The sequence below is a fragment of the Schistocerca piceifrons genome, chromosome 2 (assembly GCF_021461385.2).
Source record: "Schistocerca piceifrons isolate TAMUIC-IGC-003096 chromosome 2, iqSchPice1.1, whole genome shotgun sequence".
Taxonomy (NCBI): domain Eukaryota; kingdom Metazoa; phylum Arthropoda; class Insecta; order Orthoptera; family Acrididae; genus Schistocerca; species Schistocerca piceifrons.
Window position 1 is genome coordinate 487,592,457 of NC_060139.1, and position 18,093 is coordinate 487,610,549.

Genomic DNA, 18,093 nt, shown 5'->3' on the forward strand with positions numbered 1-18,093 from the left:
CGCTAAATCAAATTCATACTTTTTATATTTGAGCATATTATGTTACCCCTTGCTGAAAACCGTAATCGTAGATATGTTACTAATTGAAATTTAACTATAACAAATTGTACCAAGAACAATACGTTTTGGGTGGGCCTTCAATGTTCGCTACCTTCAAATAGCAAGCTACAATAATTATTTTGCCACGAATATGATGTTTCTCATTATTTTATTGGAACAGAATCACACAGTTAACAACGAATTTTCCAGTGATTCTCAATTTGCTGGTGCTCAGAAACGGCATATATACGTATAGGCTTGAAATATGGCGCCTCACAACTCTGTACTGAAGGGAGACGGCGTGCGTGTGACGTAGGTGGCGTTGTGCCATCTCATTGGTCAACGCTCAGACGCACGCTCAGAATATCAGACATGCTAGATATTGCTCTGTACGTTCGGAAAGACTCCTGAGCGTCCTATTCCACGCTATGACGTCAGAAACTCGGCACGCTCAAAGCTCAACGTTCGGATGCACGGTCTGTGTGCCGACGGCTTTACGCACCTATCGGCAACGATATCCCAACAGGCGTCAACCACACCACACCACGGTTGCGGCCACCTATCGGCGTCTGGTTTCACAGAGAGTCCATGTGGCTGCGGTCACACGCGAAGGGTATGCACGCCACGATTTGCGGAGAACGTACCAGAGAGGTTCGACGCAGACCCATTTGCAAGTGCTCCCGCTATGCCACTCGCAATGCAAAGCTCGCACTCAGCAGTTTAGCTGGTGCTGCATGAGGAGGAAGGCATCTATTCCATCTTTAGAAGTCACAGGTGCTGTTGGCCCACTATTTTGTTCCGTATTTGGAGTTTGGACAGTAATAGATCGGTAGTGTGTGCCTTCTGGATTCCGGATGAAATGGAAATGTCGTGTGGCTAGGGCCTCCCGTCGGGTAGACCGTTCGCCTGGTGCAGGTCTTTCGATTTGACGCCACTTCGGCGACCTGCGCGTCGATGGGGATGAAATGATGATGATAAGGACAACACAACACCCAGTCCCTGAGCGGAGAAAATCTCCGACCCAGCCGGGAATCGAACCCGGGCCCGTAGGATTGACAGTCTGTCACACTGACCACTCAGCTACCGGGGCGGACTGGATTCCGGATGAACAGATCTCTATGAGCCAGATGACCAAATGATAATATGCAGACTTTTTTTAATGTAGTTATTCTATGTTGGTTTTCCTCCCCTTAAATAGCATAATGGTTAATTATTACCAACACATTTGAGATTATCAAAAAACATTATGTGCTTCATTCATGCTTACTCATGTGCAACATTCGGTCTGTTCTCTTGTATGGACTAAAGGAAAATATCAAATAAATAAGTAGTTCGGAGAGTGGTACCTGCAGCATTGCTTCAGGCAGCCGTATTTAGCTGCGTATATGTTGTTGATGGAAGAGGCGTCCTTCACCGATGAGGCCATGTTCAACTCCCACAACCGGCTTGTGCGGGCAAAGGCAAACCCCAACGCCGCCCACGAACGAGGGCAGCGGGAAAAGTTCACCATCAGTGTATGAGCTGATATGATCCACGATTACCTGATTGTCCCCTATACAAGACGTTCCAGAAATGATGGTCAATATTCAAGGATATAACAGGAATGATCATTCGAAACAAAAAATTCAAGTTATCATGGACTCTAGAAGGCGTACCTTAACATCTAGAAGCAATTCGTGATCTGTGAAATAAAATCTATTTCAAACTCTTTGCTTTACATATGGTGGGAAGTGGTAATATGGACCAAAACAAGAAAAAAAGGTCCAACAAACATGTGCTCTAAAACGCATACCTTAAAAGTCATGAGGACTTGTTCATTAGAGCAGTTGTGTTTCAAAGTAGCGAAGACAAGTGCTCATAGCTCTTAAGGTATACATTTTAGTGCACATTTTTACTGGACATTTTTTCTTGTTTTTGTCCATACTATCACTTCCCAAAATATGGAAAGCAAAGAGCTTACAGTAAAAGAGATTTGTTTCACAGTATCGAAGAACAAAAATTGCTCATAGCTCTTAAGGGATGCGTTTTAGAGCCCATGTTTACATGACTTTTTCGTTTCGAATGATTGTCGTATCCCTAAATATTCATCATCACTACTGAAACTCCCTGCATACTGCCCCATCTACTCACAGGGGACAGCTATTCACCGATCATCTTGGAAGCGCCGGCGGAATAATGTAGAGGAGGTGCCACATGCAATCCGTCGACGTATGGGGTTCCAGACGATGAGGCACCCACACATTTCAATCGAGCTGCCAGAACCCAGATCGAAAGGACTTTTGGGAATCACTGAATTGGTCGAGGTGGCCCTGCAACGTGGCTGCCATGGTCACCTGTCCTCAACCAGCTGGATTTCTTCCTGTGGGCATAACAGAAGAATGGGGTGTACGAAACCCATATGGAGTCAGCAAAGGAACTAGTGGCGAGGCTACATGCAGTGTTTGAGGTTGTTATCATCATGCGGGTATCTTTAAGCAATTGCGGCACTCAGTAACACGCACATGTCAGGTTTGCTGCGACGCTGGAGACAAACATTTTAAGCATCTACATAATGATATTTAACTTACAGGTGGTGAAAGCATTGTTACAGGAAGTGTTAGAATTGCGATAAACTAGTTTAAACAATGAAGAAAACAGTCTCGTTGGAAATTTAACATTTAGTTCAGAACATTTGTTTTACGTGTTTTTTGTTTAGTACACTGCATTTTATTTCCTTTACCGACTGTAAAAATGGTAATGTACATTCCTTGGATCCTGTTATCTGATGCCAATCATAGTGTCTACGCATATGGTCGTCGTCCCCCTTCCTGTCCTTTAAATTCCATAAAGGCGCCGACGTCTCCGAATGTCATATAACGTGGTCGATTTCCGCCCACTCCATCCGGAGAAGATGGCGATAGCTGCTGCGTTCGTCGACATTCGCACTATAATTTCGAAACTGTTTTCTCTCAGTGCTAAATCCTGTACACCATACCGCAAGACATTGGAGACTGTATAGAGGGTTCCGGGAGGCAATGCACTGCGGTCAGAAGCCCCTGTCCGACACTGTCGGAAACTACGGCAGCAGAGCATCGAATTCGTAGGAGACAAGTACACTCTACGCAGCAGCTACCATCTGCTCCATCGGCGATCTTGGCAATCCGGCGCTATCATCGAATATCAAAAACCACGGGTAACGACCTGCACGTGGTCTGTTCGCGTAAAAGTCACGCATGGCGTCGGAGGGGGCGAGGGGGAATGGGGGGCGGTAGCTCCAGGCACTGGTGTGTATAACTTCGATGCTCTGTAGCGTAGTTAGATGACGCTCGAAGTTTGTCAGTGTAATTTTCAAACAGCCTGTATCTACACTCTATAACAAAGGGAAAGGTCGCACCACGAAGAAATTATGAGACTGGGACGGAAATTGTTAGATGTGATATACATCTACTGACAAACAAATGATTACAATTTCAGAAAAATTGGATAATTCATTAAAGAGAAAGTGCTTCACAAATTGATCAATTCAATAACGCGTTAGTTCATATCTGGTTCTCATGCAATCGGTTATTTGGCTTGGTGTTGACTGATAGAGTTGTTGGACGTCCTCTTGAGGAACATCCTGTGAAAATGTGTCTAATTGGAGCGCTAGGTTCAAAATCCCGAGCTGGTTGGAGGCCCCAATACTGCGCTCCAAACGCTCTCAACTTGGGAGAGATTCGACGACCTTACTGACCAAGGAACGATTTGGCAAGCACGAAGACAAGCAATAGAAACGCTCGCCATTGTGGGCGGGCATAATCTCGCTGAAATGTAAGCACAGGATGGCTAGCCATAAAAGGTAATAGCCTATCGTCGACGCTCCGCTGTGCCGCAAGGATGTCGCGGATGACAGTCAGAGGGGTCCTGCTGCGATTTCAGATACGTTAGTAATCTCTAAGTATTATGTTTTCTAAGGGAAGAATTCGGATCTCCGGGCGGGGACTACTCAGGAGGACGTCGTTATCAGGAGAAAGAAAACTGGCGTTCTACGGATCGGAGCGTGGAATGTCAGATCCCTTAATCGGGCAGGTAGGTTAGAAAATTTAAAAAGGGAAATGGATAGGTTAAAGTTAGATATAGTGGGAATTAGTGAAGTTCGGTGGCAGGAGGAACAAGACTTTTGGTCAGGTGATTACAGGGTTATAAATACAAAATCAAATAGGGGTAATGCAGGAGTAGGTTTACTAATGAATAAAAAAATAGGAGTGCGGGTTAGCTACTACAAACAGCATAGTGAACGCATTATTGTGGCCAAGATAGACACAAAGCCCATGCCTACTACAGTAGTACAAGTTTATATGCCAACCAGCTCTGCAGATGATGAAGAAATAGATGAAATGTATGACGAGATAAAAGAAATTATTCAGGTAGTGAAGGGAGACGAAAATTTAATAGTCATGGGTGACTGGAATTCGTCAGTAGGAAAAGGGAGAGAAGGAAACATAGTAGGTGAATATGGATTGGGGGGAAGGAATGAAAGAGGAAGCCGCCTTGTAGAATTTTGCACAGAGCATAACTTAATCATAGCAACATTTGGTTCAAGAATCATAAAAGAAGGTTGTATACCTGGAAGAATCCTGGAGATACTAAAAGGTATCAGATAGATTATATAATGGTAAGACAGAGATTTAGGAACCAGGTTTTAAATTGTAAGATATTTCCTGGGGCAGATGTGGATTCTGACCACAATCTATTGGTTATGAACTGCAGATTGAAACTGAAGAAACTGCAAAAGGTGGGAATTTAAGGAGATGGGACCTGGATAAACTGAAAGAACCAGAGGTTGTAGAGAGTTTCAGGGAGAGCATAAGGGAACAATGAAGGCAGCAGACGATCAAGTAGGTAAAAAGACGAGGGCTAATAGAAATCCTTGGGTAACAGAAGAAATATTGAATTTAATTGATGAAAGGAGAAAATATAAAAATGCAGTAAATGAAGCAGGCAAAAAGGAATACAAACGTCTCAAAAATGACATCGACAGGAAGTGCAAAATGGCTAAGCAGGGATGGCTAGAGGACAAATGTAAGAATGTAGAGGCTTGTCTCACTAGGGGTAAGATAGATACTGCCTACAGGAAAATTAAAGAGACCTTTGGAGAGAAGAGAACCACTTGTTGGAATATCAAGAGCTCAGATGGCAACCCAGTTTTAAGGGAAGGCAGAAAGGTGGAAGGAGTATATAGAGGGTTTATACAAGGGCGATGTACTTGAGGACAATATTATGGAAATGGAAGAGGATGTAGATGAAGACGACATGGGAGATAAGATACTGCGTGAAGAGTTTGACAGAGCACTGAAAGACCTGAGTCGAAACAAGGCCCCGGGAGTAGACAACATTCCATTAGAACTACTGATGGCCTCGGGAGAGCCAGTCATGACAAAACTCTACCATCTGGTGAGCACGATGTATGAGACAGGCGAAATACCCTCAGACTTCAAGAAGAATATAATAATTCCAAGGGCCCGCATCTCGTGGTCGTGCGGTAGCGTTCTCGCTTCCCACGCCCGGGTTCCCGGGTTCGATTCCCGGCGGGGTCAGGGATTTTCTCTGCCTCGTGATGGCTGGGTGTTGTGTGATGTCCTTAGGTTAGTTAGGTTTAAGTAGTTCTAAGTTCTAGGGGACTGATGACCATAGATGTTAAGTCCCATAGTGCTCAGAGCCATTTGAACCATTTTTTTTGAATAATTCCAATCCCAAAGAAAGCAGGTGTTGACAGATGTGAAAATTACCGAACTATCAGTTTAATAAGTCACAGCTGCAAAATACTAACGCGAATTCTTTACAGACGAATGGAAAAACTGGTAGAAGCCGACCTCGGGGAAGATCAGTTTGGATTCCGTAGAAATGTTGGAACACGTGAGGCAATACTGACCTTACGACTTATCTTAGAAGAAAGATTAAGAAAAGGCAAACCTACGTTTCTAGCATTTGTAGACTTAGAGAAAGCTTTTGACAATGTTAACTGGAATACTCTCTTTCAAATTCTAAAGGTGGCAGGGGTAAAATACAGGGAGCGAAAGGCTATTTACAATTTGTACAGAAACCAGATGGCAGTTATAAGAGTCGAGGGGCATGAAGGGGAAGCAGTGGTTGGGAAAGGAGTGAGACAGGGTTGTAGCCTCTCCCCGATGTTATTCAATCTGTATATTGAGCAAGCAGTAAAGGAAACAAAAGATAAATTCGGAGTAGGTATTAAAATTCATGGACAAGAAGTAAAAACTTTGAGGTTCGCCGATGACATTGTAATTCTGTCAGAGACAGCAAAGGACTTGGAAGAGCAGTTGAACGGAATGGACAGTGTCTTGAAAGGAGGATATAAGATGAACATCAACAAAAGCAAAACGAGGATAATGGAATGTAGTCAAATTAAGTCGGGTGATGCTGCGGGAATTAGATTAGGAAATGAGACACTTAAAATAGTAAAGGAGTTTTGCTATTTAGGGAGTAAAATAACTGATGATGGTCGAAGTAGAGAGGATATAAAATGTAGACTGGCAATGGCAAGGAAAGCGTTTCTCAAGAAGAGAAATTTGTTAACATCGAGTATAGGTTTAAGTGTCAGGAAGTCGTTTCTGAAAGTATTTGTATGTAGTGTAGCCATGTATGGAAGTGAAACATGGACGATAACTAGTTTGGACAAGAAGAGAATAGAAGCTTTCGAAATGTGGTGCTACAGAAGAATGCTGAAGATAAGGTGGGTAGATCACGTAACTAATGAGGAGGTATTGAATAGGGTTGGGGAGAAGAGAAGTTTGTGGCACAACTTGACTAGAAGAAGGGATCGGTTGGTAGGACATGTTTTGAGGCATCAAGGGATCACAAATTTAGCATTGGAGGGCACCGTTGAGGGTAAAAATCGTAGAGGGAGACCAAGAGATGAATACACTAAGCAGATTCAGAAGGATGTAGGTTGCAGTAGGTACTGGGAGATGAAGAAGCTTGCACAGGATAGAGTAGCATGGAGAGCTGCATCAAACCAGTCTCAGGACTGAAGACCACAACAACAACAAGGGAAGAAATCTACACAACATAACGACATTAAAATAATAATAACAATAATAAGAAAAAGTCTACATACTATCATTCGGAGATCTGGCGCACAGATATCTGTTCATCCGGAATCAAGAAGGCACACACTACTGGTCTGTATAGCATTGGCAGATCACAAAATTTGTAATTTTTAGTTCTGGGCTGCACTACTACAACACTGCACTACACAACGCTATACTACGCACCACTACACTACACAACACTACACTACTGTGCTAGGTATTAGAACCAAGCAGGATCTCTCATTTGTCTGTATGGTTAGGCCCCAGCGTACTGAGGTGCAACTCAGGATTCAAAAGGGCTGTGCTGCTGTGACATCCAAGGTGTAGAGATAGGGAGATGGCTGTCAGGGTCTCAGGAAGTCCTTCCGCGTCCTCCCCGAGGTCCGTCTCCTCACCGCTTCCAGAAAATTCAATTCATGTGCTACATTCCTTCTGTTATTTTCTATAGATAACAGACTGAAAGAAAATAGCAAATAAATAAATAAAGTTATAGTTACGGCGGTTACTTCGGAAACTACACCTGCTATGAAAAGACATGGCACCCCAGACCATCAGACCTGGTTGTCGGGCAGTACGGCGAGCGACATTCAGCTTGCCTTCCCACCTCTGTGTGGGTCGTCTCCAGACACGTCTTTCCTGATCATAGAGGCTCAGTTCTGACCAAGAACAATCTCTGAATACAGTTCTGCTCCAGACATGAGGTTCTAGAACGAAGACGTGGCTGGAGATCCCCAGACACCGGGGGGATACCAACTTGGCTGATACTCGCCATACGAACTATACATGACAAACAGTGCAGCTGCATACGCCCCGGGCATTCACCCTGGTCCTCTTAAGGGCGCCCTTGATTCACAATGGAATCATGACAGTAGTTTACTGTTTGTTTGTGAACAACGAAAACACATTTGGCGTGCTGGTTCTCTACTCAGTTTTACACGACAGAGCTACGTATTGTAGAACGAAACAACTGAAAGCACACTACCACTCTGTTTTGTAGGTGTCTAGATCTGTGCATAGAGAGCGCAACAAATCAGTCGAAAAACTAAATATAATTTTTTGCACTAGAAGAAAGGAAAAAAATTCTGTCAAATTGCAAGGAAGAAAAATGTGTTCTTCATGTCCTTCTCAAAGGTACTGAGTGCAACACAGCGCCACATGGAGTCAAAGAGCTACAAATTCTACATTCCATTTGGCATTCTGCAGAAAAATGTGACAAAATGGAGGTACGAAACTTACCCTCATGCAGTTCTCGGATACTAAATGTTGATTCTGCGGATCAACTCGAGTGTGAATTCTGAATGTTTCCCAATATGATGTAAAGGTAGTCATGTATTTGCCTTAGGCTACACTTCACCTAACCAGCGAATAAAAATGAAGATTTCAAAACAAATTTTGTTCAATTTCAGTTATGCCTGTCATCCACAAAAAGTAGAAGTCATGAAATCAATGCAATAAATCCCTTAACGTGAACAGATGTGGAATGTTACAGGTGCCATCAAAGTCGAATAAGCCCTGTTTTTAAATTTATTCCCTGTTTCCCCATTTCATGCCCATGAGTGTGTAACTTAGCTGGAAATTTTCAGTTGAAGATCTCAACATATTATGCGAGTAGCAAGTGGAAGTGCAATCTTCTGGACTTCTAGAGTGATCGAATCATTGACCTAAAGACCTACGAATAACATACCAACAGATAGCTCAAATAGATGACTGTAGTATGATGACTCCGGAATGAGTGGTGACGAGATGGACTCTAGACAACAGTGTGGCAAGAAGACCAGACACAGGTCCTTCCAGAAGGACTATGCGAAGAGAAGATTGTAAGAAAGTTCGACGGGGTCTGGTCAATATACGAATGACAATGGCTGAAATATGGACAGTTGAAACAGACAGGATATCATCACATATGGCTGGGAACATTTTTCTGGAACCTGGGCTGCGATCTTGAGTTGCCGTACGTCGTTTGCAGCTGACAGAATACCACAGACAACAAATACTTGCAATGACTATAACTATGGTCAAGTGAGGCAATGAGTAACATTCTATAGTGTTCTCCAATGGGTGACAACATGCTGAGGATCACAAAAGCAGCTAGTATCTCCTCAAATAATGGTGTGGGAAGTTCTACAGTACAAACCGTCTCCCTGCGGCTTTGTCCATGTATGTATTGCACAGGCATATTCAGCACAACTTCTGCTCCCTCTTCCTATGTCCATCCCTTCTTCCCTACGTCTGTCCATGTCATCGTCCCCTACATGTCTATCTCTCCCAATCTCTCTGTCTGTTCATCTCCTCCTCTCCCTCTCTTTGTCCATTTCCTCCACCCCCCTCACCCCCCCCCCCCAACTCTGATGATATTTTCCTCCACATTCCCTCTGACCATATCCTCCCCATTTCCTTTCCTCTCTACCTCCTCCTCTTCCTTTTCCAGCCAACCACCATCCTTCTGCACCTTCCATGTGCCTCATGCATTTCTCCCTCTATACCTTTGTCCATTCTCTCCTCCCTATCACTCTGTCCATCCCCTCCTCTATTCATCTTAACCCATCTGCAGCCATGCTCATTGACACATGTAGCTCCTCCAGTACAGCTCAATAAAACAGACCAGTACTAATCCTATAGCACATCTGCCATACATAGGAGGCTACACACCAGAGGCTTGAAAATAGTTTAATTGCTCCTGACGTGCAGGGTCTCTTGTAAAGTAGGTCAATAAAGCACGCCAACAGCACTCCAGCACAATACACCTGACATTCAGCACAACCTTCGTGTTAGGACCCAGAAAAACGTTCATTGTTCCTAACATGTAGGCTGCCAGACTCATACTGTTCCCCACAACATGCCAGTTGTGCAGGGTAGCCTATAAGCCAGGAGCTGGGGAAAAAAGACTTTTAGTCCCCAATCTGCAATTCTTTTTGGAGCGACAGCGTGTGTTTCAGGCAAGGCAAGAAAACCCTCAAGATTCGGGGGTTGTTTGCTTCCATGCCACAGTGAATACAAAAATGTATTCATGCCTGTTGGATCACACCTCATTTTGACATTCATGATGGATGTAAGGTCCATATCAAATGGAAATTTATCCAGTGAATTCCTCCATAAAATTTTATAAATATCAGTCTGGTGCTTCATGGTGCTACACCTTTTATTTATGTCAGTGTGTTTTACACTGGGGTGGCAAGTCATAGGAGACCTTCTAATATCATGTCGAAACTTCTTTTTTCCATCACAGTGCAGCAACTCGATGTGGTATGGATTCAACAAGTTGTTGCAAGTCTCCTGCAGAAATATTGAGCCATGGTTCCTCTATAGCCATCCATAATTGGGGAAGTGTTGCCACTGCAGGATTATGTGCACGAACTGACCTCTCAGTTATATCCTATAATGTTCGATACGATTCATTTTGGGTGATCTGGGTGCCTACGATAACATGTATGGAAACATGAAGTACATGAATCGGTGAAAATGATTTCCAACTAGTCGAACATAACCATTTCCCGTCAGTGATCGGATCACTTGAACAGGAAGACCCACTCCATATAAACACAGCCTACACCATTATGGAGCACCAACAGTCTGCACAGTGCCTTGTTGACAACGTGGGCCACACCGAACCTTACATTCAGTTCTTACCAACTGAAATCGGGACTCATCTGACCTGACCACGGTTTTCCAGTCGTCTAGGGTCCAATGTGTATGGTCACGTGCTCAGGAGAGACACTGCAGGTGACTTTGTGCTCTTATCGAAGGCAATTGCGTCAGTCATCTGCTGCCATAGCTCATTAACGCCAAATTTCTCTGCACTGTCCTAGCGAATACGATTGTCGCACGTTGCACATTGTTTTCTGCGGTTATTTCAGCAAGTGTTGTCTGTCTGTTACTCCTGACAGCTTTACGCAAATGCCGCTGCTCTCGATCGTTAAGTGAAGACCGTCGGCCACTGCGTTGTCCGTGGTGAGAGGTAGTCCCTGAAATTTGGTATTATCGACAAACAGTTGGCATTGTGGATCTCGAAGTACTGAATTCCGTAATAGGAATGTCCCATGGGTCTAGCTCCAACTGTCACTCCGTGTTCAATGAATGTTTTCCTGTATTGCAGCCATAATGAGAAATGACAGCTCCGCCAATCCACTGCCCTTTTATACCTTGTGTGCAGCCTTCTGAATATTTGCATATCCCTAACTCATGACTTTTGTCACCTCCATGTAATGTGACTTTGTATTATAACAATAATGTTGATCGCATTACTCGTTACGTAGGATCGTTCTTATCAGCAACGTAATATCGTGTCGTGCGATTAAACCGAGTCACTATCGCCCTAGGGCGCGGTCCAGGAGTTAAAGGCGGCAGCCACTCGGGTCTCGCCTCTGTGCCTAGCCATGTAATTCGCGTTTTAGCGGCCCGGCTGTGGTTCCGAGTTTGCCTCTAAGCCGATTACGCAGCCGCTCCGCATAAATGAGGCAGATGCGGCGAAATCGAATGGCCGGCGACGCCAGCGAGGTGGGGCCCAGCACCCACGCAAGCGCGTCTTGCCTCGCCCCGGCTAGCTCTCCGCGGAGGACAGTTAACGGCGTCGCGGATCTTCAGGAAGCCATAACTGCTCACAGCTGTTCTGGGGGCGCGGTTCGTCGTCATCATTCTGCCGCGGAAAAGCGGGGAGGGCTTCACTCTGTCATGAATAACGCATGAGCGTCTGAACCCCGCGAAATAAATAAGCTACTAACCGCCACCTATCGTTGTTCCGGTATACATACGACCTCTTGGAAAACAGAAACCCCCTCCGTGCCAATATGCAGCATACACACACGACCACAGCGGGAAGGGCGATTTTCACCCTGTTATGAATAAATACGTGAGTCACTTTAAGCTTGAGAAATAGGAGGCACTCTATGCATGAAATTTGAGCTCATAACATGAACCATTTCCTATGCAGCTTGATTTTCTTTGAATTCAGTTTTCAAAGACAGCATCGGCGTGTTCCTTGTGGTTATTAGGGGTCATTTGCATAAAACCAGGAATGTTAGTACCGAAAATTAGGCGCTGTTGAATCTCTTTCCTCTATAAACATGTATCGTAATAACTTCCTAGTATCTACAAGATGCAGTGCTCAGCGAAATCAGTGACATATGAGGAAGGATGACCTGCTATTTGTTGATATTTCTTAATCTCATACTATTATTAAAGGAAACGTCCATGATAATTACTAGGATTTCCCAATGGAACTTAGAAACATTTGTTTTCTTTGTCCATTCTTCAGAACGGAGTTTGAAAATCGAAGTTTTGTCGCTAGCAGCAAACAGTAAATAACACAGAAAAGTCTGTAGGATGAAGAGCGTAGTTGAATGAAAAGAAGGACAAACATTTGTTGGTGTTTTAGGCAAATTTTGGATAAAAAAATTTGAAACTACCGAGTGAACACTATTTCAGTGAGGGTTCCACGCGGATTGATGCATGTCATCTTTGAATATTTTGGTGAGAATTTCCAAAACTGATTCGCAACTCGTCGTGGTAATTTTTAGAAGTTTGTAGGACACGTTTATTTGCTGCATTTCAATGTCGGATTTGGGGGTCACCTGATGGAACCGGTATTCATAACCAGCAATGGTTGTACTGAGACACACCAGCTGTTTAGAAAGTTTTTATAAACTCCGCACGTATTGTATTTAAGGAACCATAAGAAACTTATTTTTTAAAAGAAAAGTAAAGAAGAAAATAATGTCGCCTGCAATTCAATGTGTCGGGAGAGGGGAGCGTTACTACACTGAATTTCATATCCAATATTTTCAGGTTCAGCACCCTAACTTTCACAACAAAAGTATGTTGTGAGTAAAAGTTCAATAACAACTAAAGAATTTTGAATTTTTTTTAAACTTTTGTTTTGATGGTTATAAAATAGCCCCCCTCCCCCCCCCCCCCCCAACTTGATAATGCACATTATTGAAAAGTGCATTGGTTTGGCTAAGAATGTGGAGAAGGATATTCTCGTGTTCTGCACACTATTTAAACATCAGTACTTCCTTAAGTAGCATATTGTCAATGTATGTCAAGAATTATTAACGATTTCAGTTTGCTTTTTTTATTGTTGGAGGGAAGCACACAATATTTCAGATGCTGTCGTGAGAAATTGCTGTCCTAGGAATTTTTCCTGCGACAAATCATCAGACATTTGGTGCTGGCATACTTCAGCGGAGCGACACGTGAGTGGAAGGGGTGCGTTGATTATGTGGGTTACCCTCCACGATGCTTCTTTAATAAATAAAACAATTATCCACAGTAATTATCACGCGCTTTGGCTCAATTTAAAGACACAATAAAATACGACGTCAACACCAACAAAAGAATTAAGAAATATGAAAGAAAATATATCTTCACAACCAGTTCTCTTCATGTTACGGATGACACTTGGTTGGTACAAGTTAGTAGCGTTTCTCATAAGTTTAATAAACACAACAGATACACATGATTTTAGTGATCAGTAATATATTTTCATTCAGTATTCACAACATTCTGCCAACGAAGGCTTACTTTTCGATTCCGTAACCGTAGAAATCACGTGTTTCTGAGGCGAAGAACTCGTCGAGCCATCTTCGGAGAATGTTTTCATCCGGAAAGGTTGTTCGATAGAGAGCGAAGATAAGATGAATAAGGAGGGTGCGGAATGACTTCCCAGTCCAACCGCTGTATAGTGTTTTTTGTCAGTCTAGCAGAATGCTGGCGAGCGTTATTGCAGAGTAGCATCACCTCACGTGGTCTTCCTGGTCGTTATTCTTGGAATGCGACTGCAGGATGTCTCAGTTGTTGACAATAAATATCGGTAGTGATGGTTACACCTCGGGAAGCAATTCATACTACACCACGACCACCACCAGACCCATCACATTCTTTGTGGATTCTCGCACAACTTGCTGCTTTGTTTGGGCTCAAATATTACTTTATTATCCTTGTGTTAGCATAAAGTCACTGTTTCCTATCTCCAGTAACGATACAAGACGGTAACGGGAGGTGTTGTTCACGAGCCAGATGATGACGAGCAACAGTAATGCCCTTGGGCCACCCGCTGACTTTCGTGATTCTGCATTGGAGCATGCGGTACCTATACATACGATTTTTGAACCCCCCGCATTGCTTGCAAATGTCGCACGGTGGTGGAATGACCACAGTTCATCACATTTGCCTCTTCTCGACTACAGTGACGTAGATCATTGTGGATCAGTGCGTTTAACCCGGAAGGTATTCCTGAATGTGCAGAATCATGGATGTCTAAGCGATCCTCCTTAAAACAAGAAAACGATTTTCTCGCCGTGCTCTGTCCAACGGCATTATCCCCATAAAGGGCGCATGTGTTTCTGGCTGCCTCTGCTGATGTCACCATTTTACTGAACTCAAACAGAAGTATATGTCAGATATGTTCCGACTTGCCGGCCGAGGTGGCCGAGCGGTTCTAGGCACTACAGTCTGGAACCGCGCGACAACTACGGTCGCAGTTTCGAATCCTGCCTCGGGCATGGATGTGTGTGTGATGTCCTTAGGTTTAAGTATATCAAAGTTCTAGGGGACTGATGACCTCAGAAGTTAAGTCCCATAGTGCTCTGAGCCATCTGAACCATTTTTATGTTCCGATTTCTCCACTTGGCACTCCATTTTCTAGCGTCCATAGCTCCACTCCCTCTCTCCAAATAACAAAATACCAGTATGGAAACTGAAATAGAAACAGTGAGCTACAAAAAAAAATGAGAATCGATAAATAAAGAGTTTATCAATTGGCATGTCAACATGGAAAGCAAAAACGTTACGATCTTATGTGCGAGCTTAATATTAACTAACATATAAGCTGCCTTCAACAGCAGTCTCTTGATAAGAAAACTGCCTCCAGTAGCTCCTCGGAAGTATCTGATACCTATTTCAGAACTACCGGTGACGTAGCTCTGATGTCGGAAGCCGCACTACACTGAGCAACACTTCCACCTTGTTCGGCTGGTAATGTCGTTGTTCTCGCCCGCCTGCCATCACGGGCCTGGCCGCTAGTTGGATGTCGTTCCGTCTCGCCTACGCCCAAGCGTTTCAGCAGCCTGTCGTGTCCTGCTGCCTTGGTCGAATAGGCACAACCGCGCCCTCTGTGTGGACCTGCGGTGTCGCTCGCCGCAGCCACCAGGAAATTCAAGTGCCTTGTGGGCATCCGCGGAACGGTGCTATCTCCATCACGCTGAAAAACGAAAAAATATTTTTATCCACTATAGTCGTATTAAACTGCCCCCATGACCGACCGTCCTGCCTTATAAACCCACCCACTTGCTCACACGCTTGGGTGCTGGAGGTGGCAGTGGAGGCGGAGTCGGAGCTAGCGGCCGTAACTCTGCCACGCCTGCTGCCGTTCCCGTCACACGCAGCACAGCAAAAGTGCGGCGACGCTGTGCCGTGGGCTGGCGGACCAGCCGGGTTACCGAAATTTCTCTTCTGCCACTTTCTCTGCTTCTGCCTGCCTATGCCCCACCAAAGCATTACGTGCCCAATAGAGTCTCCTATCTGCCAACGTGTTACACGGAGAGTGTTGAGGCTGCAAAGAAAGAAAATAGCTACATAAAGGGATTTAAAAACTAGGTACACAGTTACTTTTCTGGCAGATTAAAACTGTGCGCCAGGCTGAGACTGGAACTCGGGACCTTTGCCTTTCGCGGGCAAATGCTCTTCCGTGAAAGGCAAAGGTCCCAAGTTGGAGTCTCGGTCTGGCACACAGTTTTAATCTGCCAGGAAAGTTTCATATCAGCGCACACGCCGCTGCAGAGTGAAAATCTCATTCTGGAAACATCCCCAGGCTGTGGCTAAGCCACGTCTCCGCAATATCCATTCTTTCAGGAGTGCTAGTTCTGCAAGGTTCGCAAGAGAGCTTCTGTAAAGTTTGGATGGTAGGAGACGAGGTACTGGCAGAAGTAAACCTGTGAGAACGGGGCGTGAGTCGTGCTTGGGTAGTTCAGTTGGTAGAGCACTTGCCCGCGAAAGGCAAAGGTCACGAGTTCGAGTCTCGCCCTGGCACACAGTTTTAATCTGCCAGAAAAGCTTCATATCAGCGCACACTCCGCTGCAGAGTGAAAATCTCATTCTGATAGGTACACAGTTTTTGAACTACGAAAATAATGGACGAAGATTTTAGTCTCTCAGACCTTGATTTACATTGGTGTGCAAAACTTATGGATGAAAGTAACTTACGCTTTATGTGAGACTGCCAAGTAACATAGCTCGATGAAACTTGCATCATACTTAGAAAGAACTGCTTCAGAATAGTAAGAACGCAGCCGAAGGAAATACGCACTGAAAGGAACAGAGGTGGGACTTTTATTCAAAGACAATAATCACGCTGAAGCCACCGTGTTTCATGATGGTTCCCTGGACATTACAAAAAGGGAGAGGTGATACTTAAGAGTGTGTGGTTGCCACGAACGACAGTACACGCTTTGGAACGTGCTTCCATGCTAGCCACAGATTTGGCAAGGAGTTCATCTGGTAGGGCGTTCCATTCCTCCATCAGGGCGGTTGACAGATCTTGGATGGTCGTTCCACGCATGAGGACGTGGTGCGATACGTCTTTCCAGCCGATCACACGAGTGCTCGATGGGATTTAAGTAGAAGGAACCCCAGACCAACCCATTCGCCGAATATCCTCTCGTTCGAAGAGCTCCTCCACTTTTTCTGTTGGATGCGGTCGTGCATAGTTCTCCATAAAAATGAAGTTAGGACAGACTACAGCCCCGATAGGATGCGTGTGGTAAAGTACATTGCGACGGTAACACTGACCGGTGAGTATTCAAAGATTTGCAGGTCAGCACACCCACGCAACATTATCCCTCCCCACACCATAACGATCACGTTCGATAATGTTCCTGTTTGTTTCCACCTCTTTCCATATGAGGCAACGTAATGCACTTTTTGTACTATACTGTAGCAATTCTTCCTAAGTTTGCTCCACACTTCATTGAGCACTGTTATCTGGTAGGGGCACATCATGCGAAAGTTACTTTCATCCTTACGTTTGGCACTCCAGAGTTTTCTTTTTATGTGGAACATTACAGATTTCCTCACTCTAAAGTTTATTGATGTTGATTAGTCACACTACATACGTAAGCGATTTCGGAATACATACTGCATCATCAGTGGCATTTGGGAAGACAGAGACAAAGCATTACGGCCACGGCACACCGAAACATTAAATGGTGCCAGGTGGCGTTGTGCCTAGGTGACACGGTAAGGAAAGTATTTATGCGAGACAAAGACCAGTGGTGGGTCATTCTACCAATGATGCGGTCCGAAAATGAGGGAACACAATAACAGAAGTAGTTTTGATGGAGGATAGAGTTAAGGTCTGGCGCCTGGGAGTCACACCTCGGAAACGGCGAAGCTGGTCGACTTTTCACGCACTGCTGTCGTGAACATGTAACGAATGTGATTGAAGGACGGTGAAATCACCAGTAGGCGACAAGGTGTTGGACTCATCTCAGAACGTGGAAGTCACGTCGGAGGATTGCCCACTCTGTAAAGTAGGTCAGGCGGTGATGTATGGCAGATGTGACGAGATAATACAATACTAGCGCCAGTACAAGTGTTTCTGAAGGCACCGTTCAGCGATAAAAACTGGACTTCGCACCATACAAACCCTACGTAACCCCATAATGACCCAACAACGACCTCCGTTACCACTGCAGTGGATACAGGATGATCGAAATTCTATCGAGGTTCAGTAGAGACTCACCGCCTCGTCAGATGAACCATGTTTCATTTTACTCCAGTTCGACGGTCACGTGTGGATACACTGTCATGCACGCTAACAGCTGCTCCATACATGAAATACACCACTGACACAGGTCACAGGAAGCTATTGGAACTTAGGTGGAAGGTAACAAGAGAGTTGTGGACGAGGTGAAGATTCTGCGGACCACTTGCGTCCCTTCATCCTCGATGTCTACAACAATCGAGACAAAATCTTTCAGCAGGATAATTG